The 22,260-nt window shown below is 43.7% G+C and overlaps 1 protein-coding gene across 1 annotated transcript in view; it reads right to left on the bottom strand.

The window, feature by feature from the left end:
• Nucleotides 1-13,611, bottom strand: part of sgcd (sarcoglycan, delta (dystrophin-associated glycoprotein)) — a 153,094-nt gene extending 139,483 nt beyond the window's left edge. Inside the window, exon 1 of the mRNA XM_078286903.1 lies at nt 13,556-13,611. The gene's annotated coding sequence lies outside the window, so the exon portion shown is untranslated. The remainder of the gene's footprint in view (nt 1-13,555) is intronic.
• Between the last annotated feature and the right edge of the window lie 8,649 nt (nt 13,612-22,260).

Genomic DNA, 22,260 nt, shown 5'->3' with positions numbered 1-22,260 from the left:
ACTCTGATCAAGGAACCAGTTTTTCTGCTGTTAAGCCTGTGGACTTCAAGGCTATACTTCCACAGTATAATTAACTAAGTCTTTAATGTCACCAAAGCTAACAGGCTCTGTGTTAACATGACTTTATTACCCGCTACAAGGTTTCACCGGAGACCGGATTTAAAGTGTAAAAAAGAACAGAGGACGACATCACAGCAAAGCAAAAAAAAAAAAAAAAAAAGAAAAACCCTGAAGACATCACTTTGGGTAGGAGAGGCAGAAGAGCCACCAGCTGAAAAGGAGAGTTGAGAGAGCTGGGAGTGACACCAGCGAGCTTAGGGTTTGGATCGGCACCCTGCGGTGATTAAGATGTGCTGGACCTCAAACAGGCAGAGCTGAAAACCCTCCAAAGCTTACTCAGAGAGGGAGGGATGAGGATGAGGGAGATGTGAGAGAGAGAGAGAGAGAGAGAGAGAGAGAGTAGAGAGAGAAGGAAGGGGGAAAATGAAGAGCAAGAGAGTGAGAAAATTGGGATGGTGAGTGAAGGGGAAAGACGGGGAGAATTTAGAAAGAATGGGAGGTAAAGATAAGAGATACCTGCAGTGTTGCCAACTCTTTTCCAAGGAAAGTAGCTATTGGCTGCTCAAAAAGTCGCTACAAGGCGCCAGATGATGTCATACATACTGTAGTGTGTATATTCATATTTTTGCATATTATAAGTCAAAAGGAGCAGAAATGCTGTGATCATCAGACCTTTTTTGGAAAAGCAAGTTCCGCAAATTAGCATCAACAATACAGATTTGGCGGCAAATGCTTCGGGAATTTTTTCGCTGGTCACTTTGGAGAAATAAAGTCACAACAGTCGCCAAGTTGACAACAGTGTTTACATGTAGAGAGAAAAGAGAAGCAAACTAAGGAGCAAGTGAGTGAGAGAGCTTCGAAAAGAGAGAGAGAACAGAGAGAAAAAGAGAAGAGGTCTGACTATAGCTGGGTTTCCACGTAAGTATTTTTTTGAAAATTATATTGTTTTGAATTAGAAAAGATTGGCAGCGACAACATTTAAAAAAAAAAAAGTTACTCAATATCGCAAAAATGTTTTTGCGCTCGCTTGAATTTGAATTTTGAAATTTGTCGAAAGAAACTATGTAATGGAATCGCATTTGTCGAATAAATAATGAAGTAGGCTTTGCATGATCAGTCCTTTCTGAAATGTCTGCACAGTGTTTGTCCACCATGACCCAGAAACCTGCTGCCGTTCCCCTGAAAGAACAACAACTTTCCCAATAAGAGTCAATTCCTGAAAGATTCTATTTTCCATATGACTGTGTTTCTTCGACACTGGGGATGCCTCTATATTCGCTTCAACCCAGCCAGTGGAAACGCACGTAATTTTTATTGTTTGCGACATTTCAAAAAGTTTGCGTAAAAATGTGTTTGACAGTTGGATGGAAGTACAGCCAGTAAGAGAGGGACAGAGAATTTAAACCGACAGAGTGGAAGGCAGAAAGCAAGCGACAGTGTGTGTGTGTGTGTGTGTGTGTGTGTGTGTGTGTGTGTGTGTGTGTGAGAGAGAGAGAGAGAGAGAGAGATGTAGAGAGCGGAGCCCCTCTCAGATCAGGCCCGGCACAGTGACAGGTCAAGCACCGCACCGCTTGCCTTTCTTTCTCCCATGGGGAAGACAGTGATAGTAAATTGCCTGTCTCTTTTCCTCTCTCTCTCCTATGTCTTTCTCTCTGTCCCTCGTTCACGCTCCTTTTCTTCCTCTACCTGATCTCCTAGGCTAACATCTTAATCATAATAGTGTCATGAACCATAAACACTCTAATGCTTGGCTGTGTAAGCAGCCTCAGTGGAAGTAGTAGCGCTGAATAACTGAATAACAGTGCTGTTGGACGAAAACCATGCATGTCCACAAATTAGGAAAAAATGCTTATTTTGTAACTCACGCCAATGCACTATTGAAATTATTTGGCGCCACCAGAGTTCGAATGGCATTGTTCTCTCCGGGCCAAACAAACTGAACCGAAGGAGGAAACACTAGAGAGTTTGAATAGACGCGCTCTAAGGGCGTTTTCACACTGTATAGTCCTTTTAAAGTCTGAACCAGAGTGCACTCGGTTGTTACATTGCATTGGTCCGGTTTGTTTCACACTAACTATACTATAAAGCGGACCTATTGGACAGATATCTTGGTGGGAATACAAAAAGATCAAACTAGAACGGCATCCAGAGGGCGTTCACATTATAATGCTGCACAATTGCAACCCTGTAGTATTCCAGGGGACTTTTATTTTGACGATGTAATACTCTGCGATGCGTTCTTCCGCTCTGGGGCAGCCGGTAGGTTTCTCTCTAGCTAGTGAGATTCAAGGCATAAAATATATATAATGACGGTTCAAATAACTTGGGAAAAATATCGACAAGACAGAAGAACTCCCCTGTCATCAGTATGTCTGCATTACGCTCCTTACCGACCAAAATAAGAGAAAAAATGTCGTTACTGACGATATCGCTACAATTCTGACCAAGCTAGAGTCGGCAACTGTAATTTGGCTAAAAACAATCCCAACAACATGCTCTGAAAGATTATTATTATCATGGCACACATATTGTCATTTCCTCTCTTTGATTCGGACTTTATCAAAGTTGTTTTCACACTAAAATGATCCACAATGATCCGCAAAAGGACCGAGACGGACGTTTTTGTGAACCTTTTGCAGGTTTTTGGCGTCTTCACACCTGTCAAAATGATCTGAATTTAGCAAAAAAGCTCCTTAAATCCGGACCAAACGATGCTTGTGTGAAAGCCACCTAGGACCAATTCCCTATATAGTTGCAGGAGGAGAGAGGGCTAAGAAGTGGCCCAGTACTGCTACAGTCAAGTACTGCTGTGGTTCAGTGTGGTCCAGCTGAGGGAATGGAGAGCGTGACTCACTTCTCCGGCTCAGTCCACAGATCGGACTGGGCAAACTTGTGGTCACCGGCCCACTTGAGGATTCCTGCACTCCTCAGTGTTTCCCCAACATTACACGGGGATTAACGGGGATCCAGAGAAAATCAGAAGCTTTCTATTGGTTGAGCTCCCCGTCCGTCACCGGTATCTCTCTCCCTATTGGACGAGCCTGTGGCGGATTCTTCAGAGGAAGCTTGTGGATTTTCTCTGGCTCAACCAGATGGCACACAAGTTCCCCCTCCAAAATCACACTGAATAAATATTAATCTTGGAGCCAAGACTAGCTTGCAGTGCACCGATCCTTGGAAGCATGTCGACACCGTTTGCTTTACCTTCCCTCCACATTTTCTATTTCCTTCCAGATCAGCAGGGGCCTCAACCAATTGGAAACATTCCCTTTTGTTTTTTAATGAGCGTTTTGCACATAAAAAAATGTTTTTCATTGACTGGTTTGTCGAAAAACATGTTTGCTATTTGCAAGGATCAGTTTTTGTGAAAGTGCAAAAAGGGCATAAAAACATTCTGATGAAACTGTTTAGTTGTTAATTCCATGGGATTCAAACAAATTTATATGGGTTTGAAAGCCTCCATGCATCCTTTTAGATAAAACCAATTACTGTTTTTTTCCTTGAGATCTCTGGCCCAATTATGACTCCACTGCTGTTTGGTTCTCCACCACCGACTCTTGTTTTACAGACACAGTAATTTTATGTCCAGCAGAGAACATAGAGGAACACTATGTTCGGGACACTTTGAGTTGCCTATGTAAAATATATAAAACATATGAACTGTGAAATTAAAGTTCCTATAGGTCAGTGTAATTGCCCTTTCAGAACTAGCAATCTAGCTGCAGCTGCAATCCATACAAGTAACAGCCGCATTAGCGTCAGTCGCTATGGAAACCAAGTAAGATCCATAACCTATACCAGTTGGTGGTCACTGTATAATTACAGGCCGGCAGTGTTCAATTCATAAACTGAAGAAAGACTCACAGTGGAGGTGCAAAAGGCTCAGAAAGCTATGAAAACAGGAAGAGGCGCTCTCACAATATCGACTGATCTGTCCCTCCTTGTGAATAAAAGCACACTTCATTCATTTTTCAAGAGGGGACACTTACAGTGTCATGAGTCCATGAGTTTGTAGCACAGATGGCCACATTGGGAATGGACCCGCTAACCCCGGTATAGTGCTGGTGCCACGCTCCACCCGTTGGGTTAGCAGTGATTCATAATGTCATATATGGAGTAAAGTACTTTGCAAAGGAGTAACAGCAAAAGCAATAAAAGCAAGGTAAGAAATAGAAAACATGAAGGCAAGAGCAAGGGAAAACAGTCAAAAACAGTTAATAAAAAGTCTAGAAAAATGAGTTTTAAGTAGTGATAACTTACTAGTTCTTAAACTTAACTTAAAGTTATAATTTTACTGGATATGGATTTGTGTGTGTGATAGAAAATGCTTTAACAAGTCTGCAGATTCCATTTGGACCAGCTGAAAAAAATAGTAATTTCCTCTCAAATCATGTAAAGTCAAACAGCAGCCAAAGATCCTGCAGGAAAAACATTCTTACAATGTACGAAGAGTTTCTTTCCAAAACACGACGCCATTTCCATATATATCTAAAATGTTGCAAGCTTTTTGTTAGGAGCATGCTCAAGATGATTCATAACTTCAATAATGTTCAGTAGCGAGTTTTACTTTGATGCCAGCAGTCACTTTGTCAGCGTAGGTGACAAAATATTTTGGAGTAAAACTCTTTGCATGCATTTTTTTTTTTTGCTGTCAAGTCAGTTTGACTGATGCAGTTTTTGACTTTTATGCACTTCAACCATCGTCTCCGGAAAACATTTGTGGTATTTATGCTATGCTCATCCAAAATAATAATAATAAAAAAAAATCATCATCCCAGGTGCTCTGCAGCAGTTGTCCATCTTCTTTGATGCACACTGCCTGTTCATTGGTATGCGGAGCAGTGTGTTGTTTTGGAGTCTGAGACTATTTAGAACAACACTGTTATGGTAAGTACCAATCGGTCATGCTGTACCCTCAGGAACAGAATGGAGTTTAAAAAAAAAAGCGAGAAAGACAGAGAGAAATATACACACACACACAGAGAGAGAGAGAGAGAGAGAAACAAAGAGAGAGATGAGAGACAAAAGTGGAAGAGACAGAGAGAGAAAGACCCAGAGAGAGATACATAGAGAATAGAGAGATAGAGACATAGAAAAATAAGACCGTTACGAGTTGGAAACAACTTTTTAGCCTGATACCGTTTATTAAAACCAACATTGGCCTTATTTAGCTGTCTAGAAAATACCCCAATTACTATCACTCACTTTCTAAGTTTGCCACACACAGTAGTAAAGGACTAATGTTAAAGGGGAAAAAAATGCCTTTGCTTACGCAGGCAAGGCAGTTTTTTTTTTTACTTTAACGCCTTCAGTAGGCGTTTAAATCACTGCCCAGCGATGACACTTTGTTTTTTCATGTGAATGATGTTAGCCTCATCCTGCAACCTTCTTCTTTTTTAAAACTTCCCACAAAGTAATTAAAACTAATGTTAACGATTATACGGTTGACAGCAGCGTTGTCTGCCATGTTTGATGACAAGCAGTTGTGTATAAGTTAGTTGTCATGGTTACGCAGGGACCAGGATGCTCAGTGGAAACACTTTAACAAGTTTAGCCCAGCGCTTAAGTTCCAGGGCTTTTGGCCTTCAGTGGAAAGGGGGCTAATGAAGAAAATGAGAGAGAGAAAGCGAGAGAGAGAGAGAGAGACAGGAGGGGGTTGCAGGGAGGAGAAACGGGGAGATAAAGTGAAAGAGACGGAGAGATATAGAGATAGCGGGAGAGGAGAGAGCGATAGATCTATGTAAAAAGAGAAACAAAAAGAGACCATGACCTTGAAAGTGAAAATGAAAGGTTCTCAGAAACCCGAAGCACCAAAAGGATCAGAGGCTCCGTGAGCCGGCGGCCTCATGGAGAGAGACAGAAAACCACAGCCGACCCGCCACAGTTCATCTAACTCTCAGCTAGTTCAACACTTTGAGACAGTTTTGACCAGCCGTCCCAGAGCCGCATCAGCTGGGCAAACAACTAAACTGCAATGAATACCGATCTTGAATATCGGTCATCGTCTACGTTTGATCAGTTATCTGCGGGAATAAGAAAAATACACCACCAAACTACAAAGTGGGCCCAGAAATGTAAGGTAGGCCTGCATCGCCATTGGCTATTTTTTTTTAACAGCGTTGTAGTGTTGTATTTCTCCTTAACTTCTACCCTCATGTGGGTCCATCATTACAAAGTTTTGTTCAAACCCACAAAACTTTATTACTGTATAAATTCTAGCCAAGATTTCCAGAGGCTTTCTAAGGTTTCCAAAGATACCAAACATGTCAGGTTGGATTACAGGGAAATGTGTATAAAATGATGCACAATATATCTACTTTTTTTTTTCTCCATTTGTTGTAATGGTGCAGCAATACAAAAATATTTCACTCAATATAAGCAGCTGTAGCTTCAGTGAATCGTTGCAAGGAGCAGATACAGAAGATGGATGTGACATTGTCCTACAGTAAATGTTTTTTCTAACTTTGAAGCTACTTAAGGGGAAATTTAAGGGGAAACTCAGGGTGCAAGGGGTTAAAGTGGCCAAATGGTGGTTTGGAGGTTCTTCTATGCATCTTGTTTACATTCACACCTGGATTTTATGTGTTTTTCTGCTATCCAATTACAATCAGATCACTCAGGATGCATGTTGATGCCAGGTGTAAAGGAGGGTCTTATCCTGCCAATAGGTTATTTTAAAGAGAGAGAGAGAGAGAGAGATAATGATAGACAGAGAGAGAGCAAGAGAGAGAGAGAGTGTGAGAGAGAGAGAGACCACCCTGTTTATTTTCTCCACAGGAAGGAGGACAGGAAAGGGAGACGTCACAGGATACTAACTGGCTGACATTTATAACACCAAGAGGGAGAAACATTCAGAGAGTCAGCAGTGGCATGATCAGCATGGGAACATAAGAAAATACATAAAATAACCTGGGTCAAAATTTGCAACTACGCTGTGCAGAATTTATATTAAAAAGGGAATTGTGCACTCGGAAGGATACCCCAAAGTTGTAGGCTGTACACGTGAGCAGAATAAAAGTGACAACAGTCAAGTCAAATTTGATTTCTGTCTGCATCAGTCTGTTCTTATCCAGTTTTCTCTTTCAGTTCGTTTTCAGCTGACTAAATTGATTTGTTCGAGTCCCAAGTCAGTCTCAAGTCTTAAGGCACAAGTCTCAAGTCAAGTCCCAAGTCTAAATGTAGAACACTAAGTCAAGTCAGAAGAAATCAAGAGTCCAGTATCAATTTAATATCTTAAAGAAAACTAAATATGTAGGACTTTTCAATGCAATATGGTTTTAATAGGATAAAAACTTGGTAAGAGCATCATGAGTTTGATTTCTATAATCAGTTTCAACTTCAATAAATTCAATCATTCCATACAAATTCAGAAAACAGAATTTAAATTCAGTCGACAAATCTCATCACTTTCAATCTAAGTCATTTACACAAACACAAGATCTCAAGTCAAGACTTTAGAAACCTTTTCAAGTCATCAAAGTACAAGTCAGAGTCGAGTCCCAAGTCACCAGAACCCAAGTCAAGTCAAGTCTCAAGTCTTCTCTTCATGCATCAAGTCAAGTCTCAAGCAATTAAAACTGTGACTCGAGTCCAAGTCATGTGACTCGATTCCCCACCTCTGGCTTTAAGGGTCGTGAAACTCACTCGACACATGAATGACAGCGTTAAGGTTGAATTGTGAGAAAAAACAAGCTACCAAAATCGCAGCTACCCATTTCATTTTTCTTTTTTCTGAGAGGTGTTTTGAACCCGTCACATTGATTGACCGGTGGTGTCTAATTATATTTGTCTCCGTGTTTTGGCCGAAGTCTGAGGAAGCTATAATGATGCGGACGGAGACCCGGCACTGCCAACTGCCAGGCCATCACCGTAAATAAGAACTTTCCCTCGTAATTGACCCGCCTGATGGCTGGGTCACACTCCGATAAAAAATAAATAAGAAGAAGAAGACTGTTATGGACGGACTCGTGGGAGTGGAGTCGCTTCTACAGATGCCGCTCATTAAACAGTGAGTGAAGACAGACGTACACACTTGCATGCACACACACACACACACACACACACACACACACACTTACGCAGACAGAAATAAGCATAAACACTCTCACACACACACTCTTGCACAAATTGAAAACTACAGCATCTCTGCATCTCCATTGTTCTTTCTCAAAACGCTCTGTTTGCAAAGGTTTAGGCAGCATTTACCCCACAGCTAAATGGCCACAAAAACAATGGGGGTGGGGGGGGGGGGTGTTGAAGGGGTTGGGGGGGAGGGGAGGGGAGGGGGGGTGTCATCATTTCCATGGAAATGACTTTGCCGCGGCGTGCCAAGCTGATCTGGGAAGAGGTTGGCTTGACGCAGCTCGGTCCTGCTCGAAAGTCTAATCCCCAAATTATCTCTCACTCAGCAAATCCCTCTCCTGTCCGCTCCTGCATCACATTTCTCTCTTTTCACCTCCTCTTCTCATCTCATCTGTCCCTCGCTTTTTCCTCTCAAGCAATCTATCTATCTATCTATCTATCTATCTATCTATCTATCTATCTATCTATCTGCAGGGGGTGGAGAAAGTAACAGAAGCGCCACATGAAAAAGGACTTTAACTTTGAAGCGGCTAAATCCTAATCACAAAGGCAGCCACACAGGCCGCTCTTATTAAGCTGAACGCCAATTAGCGGTGTGTGTCGGCTTTAAAAGAGATCGGACCGCTGATGTTCGAGAGTTTTCAAGTCAACTTGAGATAAATTGTAGGTGCATCGGTCTGAAAAACTGCAACGTGGCAAAGGGAGCAGTCTGGAAAATCATGATAACGTATGACAGATACAGATAAACTGCAAAGGAACAGCGATCGCAGACAGACAGCTAACAAGGTTTAGTTGCTATATAGCACAAAACTACAGCCTCAAAAATAACCACAGACTTGAATCAACTAAGGATGGGATGATATATCGAAATTCATTATATCACAATACAAAAATGTGACAATACGTATCGTGGGGCAGAAAACTGATTTCATTCTGCTGTAGTAATCACAAATGAGAGGCTTGACCATCACAGTTTCACAAGCTCTCCATCCAAATGATATCATTTACTCTTCGTAATTGCATTTTTAAATTGTTGTTTACATTCTAGTGAGCAAATGCCATCGCTGGAAAGATTTGTGGCTCAGACATAAACATAATTCTGCACAGTCAGACTTTGTTGCCACTGAACTTTTATTTGTAACATATTGCATCCCGGTCGTATTGAATCGTGAACCCGTATGGAATCGTCGCATATATCCCATCTCTAGTAGTGTTATGGGCAGCCATCTTGTTTCAGGGAGGATTGAAGCGGTTGTGAAGGTGCAGGCCGGCCCTCCTCCTCACCTGATAGTCATATATTGTTTCTGGCCTCTCTGTTATTTCGTCCACCCCCCTGTATCTGTCCATCTTGGTCGTCATGGCGCCGCTCGGTCCTGCCGGCCGGAAAGTCTGATCCCTTAATTATAACTCGCTCACCAGCTCTCCTCCTCTCCTCTCTTCCTGTATTCCTCTGTTTCTCATTTCTCTCTCTTCTTGCCCTGGGTCTTTCTCCCTCTCTCACCCCCTTCTCTTCTCTCCCTTCCTCTCTTACTCCATCTGACTGCTCTTCTATTTCTCTTTGCTCTCTTTTCCTCTATCCTTCTTGGTATGTTATCACTCTCTCTAAACTCAGCTCAATTAGACGTGTGTTGCCAAAGCAAACGTTTAAAATAATAATGATTTTGAAGGAAAATGCTAGGAATGCCAGTAACCGTATGTGACCTCTCTCTCTCTCTCTCCTTCTTGTCTCTCCCTCTCTCTCCCTCCCTCCCCCTTGTCAGTGGAGCAGTGGAAACCTCATTGCAGCGCCCCTGTTAGATGTTTAATGTTAATCAGATGAGAAAGAAGCTGGTCTTTTGAAGTGCGGCTGCACTGTGCAGCGCTGCGCTGCCAAAGTCCTGCTGCAAAGATCCATGGGAAAGAACAAAAACCCCAGACGCTTTCAGCAAACAGTAAACCGGACTCAGCGGTGGCCGGAGAGACTGACTGTTGACTTTTGCAGCGCTCGTGTTAGAATGCGGCGCTGGAAACATTTTGGCCTCGTTTCCACCCGGCATTAACATGCATCTCGTATCCAGATTGTGCCCAGATATCCTTTAGCTGGATTACATTTACTCCTGCTGTTAAAATACGGATTTCTCTTTCCGACATGTACGTCACTTCCTCTCATAATATTTCTGTCCTTTATAAAAGTGACAGTAAACTCCTCGTTTCCCTCGTTCCCCATCCATGAGCATCCTGACAATCTATTTTTAGTAGCATGTTCCTGTCCGATCTTCTGCTGCCTGGTTGGATCCATGTGCGAAAATGTATGTTCTGTTAACGTCGCTCCTGTATGTGGATTCAAGACGCATTGCATTTACAGTATTTGGGTACAGTGCTCAAATGCGTGGTTTGGATGATTGGATCTTCAATGGTGTAAAGGTTTTTTTTTACATTGAATAGATGTTGATGCGACAGCCTGCACCAGCATCTAAAACCTGTGTAAACACATACATCGTTTTGTGGAATCAGGACCTAAATATCTTCCTGATATCAGCTCAAAACAGTTTCCAAAGCTTTTTTAATTGTGAATTTTTTGTGCCCACTTGAAACTATCTGAATTTTTACCATGCTGTTATATCTATATAAATGTGTCTATGTGTGTCTATCTATATATGTGAAATGTTTGTGGGTTAAAGTTGAACTTGACTTCCTCCTGAACGTCACTGTCAGTCAAATTCATAAACTTAGGGTTAGTCTTCCCTGTGAAGCTCAATGGGTGGAGCAAGGCACCAACACTGTCAGGATCAGTGGATTGGGCGTGTATGCATGTATATATATATCTACTAGAGCTATATTTGTGTGTGTGTGTGTGTGTGTGTGTGTGTGTGTGTGTGTGTGTGTGCATATCTAAGAGTTGAGGTAATAGCAGACAGGGAGGTGAGGGGCAGACAGAGTGAGAAGGACGCAAAGAGACAGAGGAAGAGAGACGGGACGGGGGGACGGGGGGGGTTTGTGATATTTGCAGCGACTCCACTCCCAATATAACTTTGTGTTGGCCAACAGCTGCTGTGTGTCCTCAAGCAGGTGGGGTGTGTTCATACCGGGCCTGTTGCTCTCTGCTGTGGACCACACGGGTCAGCGGGAGGGAAGAGGTGGCTGCTGGGAGAGACTGTTCTGGACAAATGTAATGAAACTATTCACAAGTACACAGACACCTAACGGCTGCAGGCTGTCGCAAAGACACATTTGGGAGTTGCTGCGAATTTCCCCCCCCAATCTCTCTCTGTCAGTCTTTCTGTCTTCCTGTGTTTCTGGTTATGACCTCTACTGCTGTTACAGGGAAAGGAAATGTTAAAGCTGCACTAGGCAGCTAGGTGTTTGAAAAATTTGAACTTCCAACACCTAAGAAACCATACAAAGTGACGTCAGTGAACTGCACACTCACTGCTGTTTAGGAGACTTCCTGTGTGCGGAGAAGTGACCGTACCTGACAGCAGAATGTAATTTGGGTAAATAGGGCGAATCTGCAGCGTCTCCGTTAGAGGAGATGGGACGCTCTTCTCTGCTCCAGCCCCTGTGTGATTTTAGGCCAAGACAGGAGTATTTTTACATAAAGATCTCGCCTAGTGTAGCTTTAATATGGATGCACCGGTATAGCTGTAGCCATGGTAGGAGTCCCACATTTTACTACATGCACTGCTGCCGCACTGTTGCTCCACCTCTGAGAGGAACTGTTCAGAAAATTCAAATGTTTTATCCATCAGAGGGTGTCAGATTGTCTGGCAAGGAGGAGCTTCACAGATTAGAATATGTGTTTAGCTTAAAAAACAATGAAAGAAAGGTTCAGGATGATGCAGGATTCTCCACTGTGCACAGATGCACTTACATTCAAGCACAGCGCTGCAAACTCCTGTCTATCAAACTAATTGTTTTGGGACGTCCTGGTGGCTCAGCGGTCTAATGCACATAACATGTAAACACAATGTCCTGCGTTTGAATCCAACCCAATACCACTGTTGAATGTCATTTTTCTACAGAGAGGTGACAATACCAAAAAATAATTTAAAAAACTGTCTCCGTCTCGTACTATTTCAATTCAATGTTTTGACATGAATATTACATGAACAATTCTACATAGCTACATCTGGTATTACCTCTAGTCTTACAATACACTGGACAAATATGCGGCTGCAAATATGTATGTACATACAACACACACACACACACACACACAGACACACACACACACAAACAACAAACCCATAATATATTCTATATTTTGTCACTGTCTGGTGAAAAACTCATATCTCCGAAAGGTAAACTTTTCAGGAACTAGGAAGAACAGCCTTGTTTTTAGCTTGACCACCAGGCATTGTTCAGTTTATTAAATGGGTTTTTGAAAAGGTGGAAAAAAGGTGGAAGAATTTTCAAAGGTGGAAGAAATTTCTCAACCCAGAGAGGAGCATGAAACTGAAGTTAAAACATGGACTGGAGTTACAAGGTTTTCACCTGCAGTGATTTGTTGGATCATTTTTATCCAAAGCGCCTTCCAGCAACACGAGTGCATTCATTTTTAACATGAGCGATCCCAGAGGCAGTGAAACCTTTAACCCTGGCAGGGTTAATGCCTTGCTCTACCCATTGAGCTACACAGGGTATTGAGCTATAGGACCTCAACCCACACACACACACGACCCCCCCGCCTCCACTCACACACGCACACACACTCTCTCTCTCACCACAACTGACCCAGCCACAGATCCCTCCCACCAAGAGGGAAACCAGTCAGTGTTGAGGCATGAGCCTTCCTCCACAGTCGAACCCCGGCCCGTCCACACTCAGCTCCTTGTTACTTATTTATAGCAGCATGTTCCCCAGAGGGCCCAAGTAATTGAAACCAAATGTGTTGCCGGGGACTGATATGGGGAAGTGGGGCGGTCAGCCCACCCACCCTCCCTCTCTCTCTCTCCCCCCTCACCACACAAAGATGATAAAAAACGGGTGAGATTTAGAGCAAACAGCCTCGGAAATCACTTTTCTTGCAATTTCACTTCTGAAAGAAAAAAGAAAAGAAAATTCCCGAGCTTCATTTCTTCCTAACTTTTCGGTCCACAGCAACAAATAACAAATTAATTTTCCCCGCTTCAGTCTAGGGGGCTCTGCATTTGTAAAGTGGTTCTAAAGTAAAGTTTTGCTCGAGCTGGCGAGCAAAAAGAGGGGAAAAAAACATACTGGCAAAAGAAACAAGTAAACAGAATCAAGCCGGCTCCGAAAGCTGAAAAAGGGGGAACAGCGGGTTTGATTCAGTTTTGAAGGAATATGGTAGCACCGCACTCAACAAAGCACGGCCCACGTCCCCGCCCACCCCCCCCCCGTCACACCAACAACCGCACTAATGAGCAGCCCAAACAAGGCCACGAGAGACAGCGGCACGCAAACCCAGACTTACCTCGCCTCCCTTTCTTTTCCTTCTCTCTCCCTCTCTTTTTTGTCTTTCTTCCTCTCCTTAGTTCCCCTCTGTCCCTCCCTTCGGGGCAGCCGGTGAGCTCCGGTCAAAGTCGTCGTGGGGTGTGTCAGGCGGGTAAAAAAAAAGAGATTGAGTTGCTCCTAAAAAGCTGCATGAGGCCTCCTCTTGACCGACTCCAGTCAGGCGGCCACCTCTCTTCTCTCCCCTCCCCTCTCCTCGCTCTCTTGTCAGCTTTTCCAATAACAAACTGCTCCCCGCCTCCTTTTGGCCGAGTCCTCCCTGCCCCGGGCCTGAGCTGCTGCGCGCTGCTTCCTGGACACTTGGTGGACTCCCGTGACCCTGCTGTCTCTCTAGCTCTGTTTTTTTTTTTTTTTTAAAGGCTTTTTTTTTTTTCCTCTGCTGTGTGTAGACTCACTGCACCAGTCCCGCTACAGCTCGTCTTGTCTGAGAGTCGCAGCCCTGCGGTCGCCTGCCCGCCTGCCAGATTTAGAAAGCAGAGACACATGTGGGTTTCTGGTTTAAAGTTTAAAGAGGCGGGACTTGCCCGTGTGGTGTTGTCACGGCGATCCCCTCCCTCTCTCTCTGCAGCCCGGCCCTACACCGGTATGTTTATGAGTGAGTGAGTGGGAGTGTGTTTGTATGTGTTGTGCATGTGCATATATGTGTGTGTGTGTGTGTGAGAGAGAGAGAGAGAGAGAGACACAGAGCATGCATGTGTGTGTGCACGTGCATGAAAGTTGGACGGAAAGAAAGGGAGCGATTTAGAGAATGGAAAATCGCATTCCCATCCTCCACTTTAATGTTCTGCGGCCTGACATGCAGCCCAGCGAGGGAGGGAAAGCCACACAAAGCTTTTCCTACAAAACACCACTTTCTTCTCTTCTCCTCCTCCTCTGCTCTCCTCCCCTCCTCTCTCTTCTCCTCCTCTCTCCTCTCCACTCTTCCTCCCTCTCTTCACAGCCACAGTGATCCCCTTTTTCGCTGCCTGCTTGTTTGTAGTGAAACCGATTTTGTAGGTTAGGGAAATACTTCATGCTTTGAAGTTACATCCAGCAGTTTCAGAGCTCTGCGCCTTTGATAAGAAAAGCAAGGTGGTGTATTATTTAAACGGGTTAAAAATACATTTATACATCTGTGAAACAGGTTAAACTGTCTGTGTCTATGCACAAATCCCTTCAAGACAGATTCACACTTTTTTTTTTTTTAAAGCCTGGTAATTTGAAAGAGTCTAATTCTGTATCTCATTTTTTGCTTTTCCCTCAGCTTCCACCACGAGCCGCGGTGAAAACGCAGCCGCTCTCACAAGCCAGGCTGCCTTGAAAAAAAGAATAGCAATCATTGTCTAACAGGCGAGGCGAGTCCTGAATGTTAAGCGGCCAGGCTGCAGACACCGGGGAAGCCTCGCTGTTGTTCTCTGGGCTTCGGCCGGAGCTTCACTTGATGATGTATTAATCAATAAATAAAAGGGGAAATCCCTAATAGGCTTCTGGTAAGAGAGGAGGAACGCTGCGAGGCGGCGTCTCATAATGAAGATGTGGTGTAGGCAAGTGAGCAGCGGAGACAAGGGAGAAGATGTATGCTGTGCTATACAGAGAGATTAAAAAATAGTTTTTTAAAAGAGGCACAGAGGAGAATGGAGGGTGAGGAGAGATAGATGGAGTGTCACAAGGCAGTGATTTAGTTTTATGTGAGATTGGGTTTATTTTTACACACATTTCTCAGAGGCAGAGCTGCTCTGGAGGCAGAATTCATCTGACTGAGTTAAACATCAGTGGGCGGAGCCAAAGAATAATTTTTTCAAGTTAACTTGCGCTTTCAAGTTAGCTAACTGGCAAACTTGAATGTCAAAGAAGGAACACTGGTCAAAATATATATAAAAATGCAATGGCATTTTTTTCATTCATTCATGAGCATGGCATTCATGATGTTGAAGGTCAGCAGCTAGCTAAGTAGCTTACCTAGATAGCTATAAGCTAGTACGGCTAGTTTGAACTTGGAAGGTCAGCTAGGCTAACTAGCTAACCTAGATAACTTAGTATGGACAGATTGCATTTTTTCAGTTAGAAGCAAGAGCAGTAGGCTTCATAATATCAGCTTCCTCCTCTTACCTTACCTTGCATGGGCTTCAGTCTAATGTTACTTAGGCTGTGTTCGGAACCGCATACTAACCGCATACTAACGTACTATTCATACACATATGACGTGAAATTGAGTATGTAGTGCGTTCCAACTGTATAGTATGTGAATTTTGTGTACGCGAGAAATGCCCGGATGTATACTAGATTAGCAAGAATTTCTGAGTATGCGGCGTGAGCTTACTGCACATACTCAACCGCCCCACAATGCATTGCGTCTCTTCAGACTGCGGAATGGCGGACTGCGAGGCGGACGGTCCTGGTCCCAAATCTCCGAAAACGTCGCAGCAGATTTACAAACGGGCGTTATTTGGATAAACTGACAACATATTGGGAATCTACATGGTTACTTTCTGGAAAAAATATTAAAACTTAATAAAGTGACATATTAACAGTCGTACAGCCAAAATTACAACATCTTTTAGCCTGCTTTAAAATCCCCGCTATCGCTGCCGGCTGTTGCGAAATGCATTCTGGGATACTTGGCTGTATACTTCAGTGTGAACAGCCTGCTGGTAATGGCATACTTAATTTCATAATTTCAATCATTTAGTAGGCAGTATGCAGTACATACTCATTGAGTATGTAGTAGGAAGTACGTTAGTAAGCGGTTCCGAACACAGCCTTAGACGCTTAGATTCTTTGGCTCCGCCCACTGAGGTTTAACTCAACCAATCAGATTATTTCTGCCACCAGAGCAGCTCTGCCTCTGAGAAATGTTTGTAGAACTAAAACTCCAATCTGCCACTGTGTCTGTTTTCTCTGTCTTTCTGTCTCTGTGTGTGTACGTCTGTGTGTATGGATGAGGGAACAGTGGCTTCTTGCTGTGTTTGTATGTGTGGGTTTTATATGTGTGTGTGTGTGTGTGTGTGTGTCCATCCATCGCAGCCTGCGTGCTCTCTCCCGTCACTGTGCTTTGATAGAAGGGTTTGGGGGACATTATATCCCGCTGTCTCCGTTGTGTTTGTGCATTTGTCCGTCATTCATCCTCCTGCGTCTGTCGGCTTCAGTTCCTCTGTCTGTCTGCACGTCTCTCCATGCATGTCTGTTGTCTTTCTCCATCGCTATACATAATGAATGAGTTGACATCTTTCCTCTGTCTTCCTGTCCTTGCTGTCTACCTCTTGCTGCTGCTGCTGCTGTTGTTGTTATTGTGCGAATCTTACCTAAGGCGGAAAAATCCCCAACCTGGCCCTTCTGTCTGAGTGTCTGGCACCGGCCCGGATCATTCCCTGGGCTGTTTCACCGTGTGGCTCGCTGTGTATGAAAACAGCCAATTAGGGGCCCAGACTGGCCCGGCGACGGGGTTTTAGAGCCGGTCCAAATGCAGGCAACCTTGGTGAATATGTATTGTGACACAGATGTCATCATGAATAAATATGGCTATTTATTTACAACGACAACGCCAAGATTCAAGTTCTACTCTCTCTTGTTCTTGTTTCTTCTCTCTCTCTCTCTCTCTCTCTCTCTCTCTCTCTCTCTCTCTCTCTCTCTCTCTCTCTCTCTCTCTCTCTCTCTCTCTCTCTCTCTCTCTCTCTCTCTCTCTCTCTCCCTCTCTTGCCCTGCCCTCTCCACCGCCTCGCAGCTCGGAGCAGCGGTTTTGATTCTTCTCGCTGCGTTAAACCAGGCCCGTAACACCCCTGATTGTTTCAGACAATGTTGTGATAAAATGAACCGCAATTCATCAAAAAGCCCGTGTTTACCTCACATTCTCATGAACGCCTCATTGCGATATTGAAAGGATCAGATGTTGCCTAATCACAGAGCGATGAACACAACCAAGCGCAGCTGAATGAGAGGTGATTATCATAATCAGATGCGAACGTTACGTGGAAATCCACTAAGCGTCCCCCCCCCCCCCCTCGTCTCTTGTGGGCCTTTAGTTCTGCTGTTCAGACTGGTTTGAACACGACGCCAAATAACGCTGTCTGGTCCAAAAAATATAGTTTTCCATTCGGGATGAAACATTATCTTATGTTCCTTGCTCCATATTTCCAAATTACAGAATCTAAACATCCTGAAAAATTGCTCTTGGCAGAAAGGAAACCCAAAAAGTTGAATGAAACACTCCAGCCGCCCGCGACCCTGAAAACGATTAAGCGGGAAGAGGAAACGAATGAATGAATGGATGTTCTACTTTTATGCCTCCAATCAATTTGGAAGAATGGGCGTCCCATTTTTTGGGGGGAATGGTGGATTCTCATGCCTACTGCAGTTTAACTTCTTCTTAGTCCATTGTAGATTGTAAAAAAAAAACAGACAAAAATGAAGATATATTAAGATTAAGATGATTTAGCTCATATCTCAGTATCTATCTTTGCTCATATCTCAGTATACCAAACACTAATTTGCTTCCGCTGTATAACATTCAAGAAAGAATTGACTGCTGTACTAATGAAGGACAGATGCAGCACAAAAGCCGCTGAAGGCTTCTTTTTATCTCCTAATGTTTTCATTCAGGGGAAGACAGTGGCGCTGGCCTTGCGCTGCACCTCCTTGTCCTTCTCTGCCCCCGCAGGATGTGACCGATTCATCTGTTTGATTTTGTTATTGCAGCCTCAAGTTCATTTCCTGGGTAATTAGTCAGTTTGAAAGTCACCTCGCCGGAAAGCAGGGTCTTGATTGGCAAACTGTCACAAAGCGGCCACTGCTCACCTGGAGGTGAGAGGGGGAGGGGGGTGGAGGGGAGTGGAGGGGGGTGGAGGGGGGGGGCAGTGCAGCAAAGGTGACTTTCCTCTCCACCCAAACGAGTTTTCTGCTCTAATCCCCAAATTAATCAGTTAAGGACAAATGAGATTAGGGAAAGGAAGTGGAAAACACAGGGCTTGAGCCCAGGTGAGTGGATCAAAGTGTCGACCAAACGGAAAAAAAATACTCTGCAGCTCTTCAAAGTGTTACAGCTCCATCAAAGCTTACACTTTCTGGGACTGAACCCCTAATTCTGGCAGCGTCTGTGCCATGCGTTACCAAGTGAGCGTCAGTACAACGGAGAAACCACGGCATAAATTATTGGTTAAACTATCGGTGCCACATGAGGCCGATTCACAGAGGCTGCCTGACATGGAAAGATTTCCATTCTCGCGAAAACCTCAAAAACAAGCCGGATGATTTTTGAAAAATATTTTTCCCCTTCATAGGTTTCATGGCGGCGTGCTGCTTCCTCCTTTTCCTCCTTTATCTTGCCTTCCCCATTGACAGGAAGCATGTCTTTCTCCATCAGAGGAGGTGCAGTCACAGAAATCACTGGGAGGGAACTGGAATCACTAACAATCAATGAAACCGTCAGTCACCGGCAGCCTATGCAAAGCACGTATAGCCGCATTCCTACGCTGTCATTCGTCTTCAACTTTCTCCAACATTTTGGCGCTCCGTAACACAATTTATTTTTTTCTAAAAAAGTCACCGTTGCAATCGTCTATATGGCTTATAGGGGATTTTGTATTTTGCCATTTCATGGCTCAATATAGAAACCGCTCTTATCCAGTCCGGCAAAACGCTGGTCTGTGCAACAAACCACCCCGCTGTTCTGCATTTTACCGGATTGCATCAGTAAAGTTGAGAACGTGACTTCCCCCACATGCACATTTAATGAGTAGCATTGGCCTTTCTGCTAAATGTGCAATTTAAGCAGAAATGCTCGGTAAGTAATCATAATAAGGTTTATGCTATTAACGTCCCAGGGACCAATACTGTATCCAATACTAAACCATGCTGGCGAGGAGCGGAGAGGTAGTCTCGCTATAAACCCTAGTATCATTAAAACATGCTAGTACCGTTGTTATATGTTGTTGGGAAATTTTCTAAGCATTAGCTGCAACCAATTCAACTTTCAAAGCGTAGTTTAAGAAACACTGAGCTGCACTGAATGTGCATTTAACACAAGTATAGGACCGTTCTGCCTGAACTGCTCGTCATCAAAGCAATGATGAGTGCTGAGACTTTTTCCAGCGCTGCAGAACCAAAGAATTAATATTTTTACGCATCAGGTAATGAGAGCAACCATCTATACCAGTGTTTTGTTTTTTTAATTGGACAGGCATCCTTGTCTTTTTTTGTCTATCTCTACTGTCAACTATTGAATAAAGGCAAAAATGTCCAAAAAATAATCTTTAAAAGAGAATGTATACTAGTAAGACTAAACAACATAATTCCTCCAGTTATCCCATCAATCATGTATCATATATTTTAGATCTCAGTGAATATCAGTGGCTGGACTTTATATCGAGAGAGTTGGATTCTCCTTGCCTGAAGAAGACCAGAAGCCCCACAGATTAACACTGAACAAGGTAAAGCCCAAAGAGACTTTAACAACACAGGAGGTTACTGGGCTTTTTAGTCTTTCCGGTATTATTGTCTCACTTCTTTTCCTAGAGCTTCTCCGACACATGATCATATAGGTTTAGGGTTAGAGGGTTACAGTCAGGCGCTGCCGCTTCTTACTAAAGCGCATTTTAGCGTCTCTGCATGTAAACTGACATATTTGACACATATCTGGGGGTTGAAAAGGGTCTCAGCGTAGGTGTTGCGTACCTGCCCAAGTATCTCAACTTTGCATTGAGTCTACGCGGAGTCGCGCTCTCTGATTGGCTGATCATAGGGGCGATCATGACGGCATCCAGCTCTTCAAGCTCCAGCTTCTCCAACACATCTCATTCCTCCAGTTGCATTGCTATAGTTGCGTCCATGTTTGTTTTTACCGGTAATCGTGGCCGTCACGTCTGCTTCCTGTTCCTCTCTTCTTCTATGTTTTGTTTTGGTGCGATAAGATTTCTTTTAAAACGCTGCCACCCTGTGTACGGGATTTCAACAACATGCTACGCGCATATCAACGCAGAAGTATAAAAACTTAAATGTAAGCGTTCTTTATATTCGCGCTTTACATTACATTTACGTTACATACGTACAATGCGCTTCATGGTTGCTTGTTATGCTGCTGATCTCGGAGTTGAGGCCTATTCTACTGTTGCATTCAAGTCAGCTAAATGCCTAAAACGCAAGTATAAAATGTACATGTGGAGGTGCACATAATGGACTCAAAACGTCTGCATGATAGACCCTCATGGACTCGCTAAACCGTCAAGCCAGCCCTCAGCTCTCCTGTCCTGCGTGGGAGAGCGCCTCAACGTTTCTTGGGAAGTTCAGACATTTGGGATTCAAGCGGGGAGATTCGAATCAAAAGAGACAAGGTGCATAGAGACAAGCCCAGCAGGTTAATGATCACTGTGCCACCGCTAGACTACAGCCATCTGCTTAGCTTGTAATGGGAACTGTTCCTTCTCATCACAGACAAAGCCACAGAGCAGGTAGGAGGTAATTTGGTGGCCTGGTGGTGGGAAGCTGGTGGAGTAAGCTGATGAAATGTGACCCGGAGTCAGCGTGAGGTCGGACCCCTCCTGACGGCGGAGATATGAGCAAATGCCACAGGTGACATTGATGCTAACGAGGACAGTGGCGTCTTAGCTTCCCAGCGAGCATCTAGATATACAAGTCTTGGATGCGTGAGTCCTGTGCCTGACAGACACACAACTACAGGTCTTCACAGGGTGTCCTTATGGTTTTCGAGACCCCGTGAAGTCTGAGTCCTGAAGAATTGTCCTTTAGCGAGACATTGATCCTGCACCATGATCTCTGACCAGCAGGGGGAAGCCCAAAACACAAAGTTCACAACAAAGTTCAGCACAAATGAAAGCGACAAGTACTGGTCATAAGTCAGCTGGTGTGACTCCGACCCATGCAGGGTCATTTCTGTGGGAATCCGGGGCCTCCGTGTGTATCACCAGGCTTTTACGCTGCAAAAACTGACGTGTTAAGTTATTTTATCTTCCTTCTATCTATCCAGACTGATCAAGATGATTTTTTTAGTGAAATCATCTTACTGCACTGGCAGATCATTTTACAGGTTTCAACAAATTTGACTCTTTTTTCAAGATAATGTAATTCGTTTAAGGACATTTAACTTAGTAAAAGTGAAATTATCTTGGAGAAAGTTTCTTGTTTCAAGATTTTCCTCATTGTTTTATGATGATTTCTTGAACAAAGTCATACTGGCATGAATCATGTGAAACTTATAGAAACCAGCAAGATTATCTGCCAGTGCAGTGAGATCATTTGGCTAAAAATGGCAAGAAATAAGCTTGATAGGTCTGGAAACAAGTTAAAATCAGTTGACAGCTTGCTATTTTTTGCAGTGTAAGAACATGGACCCATGGGTTTGAATCCTGCATTGCGTGAAATTTGTTGCGTGTTACTCTCCTCAGAGAAATGTCTAAAAAAATAAAAAATAAAAAAACCACAAATACAATATACAACGTTACTGGAAGGTTTTGGATTTCAAACCCCTTGAGCAAAACACTGACATCATACCAGTTCCAGGGGTGCTGACCTCACGCTCAGACCTCCCTGTTTGGAAAATAGAATAGAATAGAATGTTTTTTTCTGTCCAGATTGTGCCCCCTGCATCATCACCATCTTTCCTTCCACATGAGCGCCTACTCCTTCAGTTGCCTCCTATTAAAATGCACAGTGTGGATGTTTGGGCGTAATGTGGTACAG

This window comes from Centroberyx gerrardi, chromosome 11, assembly GCF_048128805.1.
Source record: "Centroberyx gerrardi isolate f3 chromosome 11, fCenGer3.hap1.cur.20231027, whole genome shotgun sequence".
In the NCBI taxonomy this organism is placed as follows: Eukaryota; Metazoa; Chordata; class Actinopteri; order Beryciformes; family Berycidae; genus Centroberyx; species Centroberyx gerrardi.
This window is presented reverse-complemented; position numbering and strand designations above follow the sequence as displayed.